The following is a 1368-nucleotide window of genomic DNA, read 5'->3' on the forward strand; positions in this document are numbered from 1 at the left end:
CCCCCAGCCCCCTCTCCTGGGCAGCCCGGCGTGCTGCACGTCCCGCTCCCGCATCCCGGGAGGCAGGGATGGATTTGGGCCATCGGCGGAGTCTGCGCTGCCCCGGAGCATCCTCGCCCTACGCGGACACACGCAGCACTGTACCAGTTGCTAAGATGAAATGAACTGTATCCCAGCCAAAAGCAGCACATAAAATGCAAGCAAAAGGTATCCTGGAAAGGATGAAAGTCAGAAATTCATTTTTGCAGAAGCTGGACGCTGGAGGTGAGATGATCATGTGTAAGAACAGCAGGTGCAGACAAAAGGCCTTCAGATGTGTGAAATACCTTGTCAGCGTTTGTTGGGTTGTCATTCCAGATAAAACACTGCACCATTCTTGTTCTGAGGGTTCAGTTTAGCAATCCTGACACACTGAACTATAAAGAGAAGGAAAAAGAAATCTATGAAAATTTAAAAAATATTGTCTGACCCACAACAGCTGTATTTGAGCAAAAACTTGTTGTAGAGGCTTTAAAAAAAGAACAGAAAATATTATTTCCAGGTTTTTGTCCAGGAAATAACACACTGCAAGGGAAACTTCCAGTGTTATGCAGCCATCTTTTTGTTAGAGGAGGCATTTTCATCATTTGTGTCACAGTAGACTGCAATTTTCAGAAAAGAGGGTTGTATGGAATAGGTTACATTCACATGCATTACAGATATTAAAGAATTCTTAAATTAATGCAAACATATTGAATTCCACAAAAATTTGTACCCATGTAGATTAATTTGGATAAATAAATTATCTAAAGAGTAATTGAGAGCATAATATTTCTTCACATATGTATTAGAGAAAGATGCTTTGTATGTAATAGTGGAGACTACATTTTACTCCCTTTTATGTTAAGGTTACATTCCACTGTATTTTATTTGTAATTAATGGTTGTGCAATTTTAAAATCATAGTGATTCTCATAGTGGTGTATTTTGTATAATCTTTTACTAGCACATATTGATAGTAACTCAAGTGAGAGAACACTATTTATACAGCCACTACATCGATAAAAGAATGCAAATGAAAGAAGCAACAAAACCATCAGCTTCAAAAATCTGACCTTAGCTTTACATAATGAAGCTTTTCTATAGCTTTAGAAAATCTTGATAATACTTTTTAGCTAAGAATTCTTTAACCTGATGAATGAAATTCCTAGAAGAAACTACTTTCACTTTAAAGAGACTGTAAACATGAAGTGTTGACAGCTTGAGATGTCTTATGTTAAAGATAATTATTTCAGTTGCAAAGTCATGCGCTTGGTAGAGCTACTTAAAAAGGAAGACAGGCTGCTCTTCTATGCTGTATTGAACTCTGCTCTGTACTACAGAAATAGGG

The sequence above is a fragment of the Geospiza fortis genome, unplaced genomic scaffold (assembly GCF_000277835.1).
Source record: "Geospiza fortis unplaced genomic scaffold, GeoFor_1.0 scaffold120, whole genome shotgun sequence".
NCBI lineage: Eukaryota > Metazoa > Chordata > Aves > Passeriformes > Thraupidae > Geospiza > Geospiza fortis.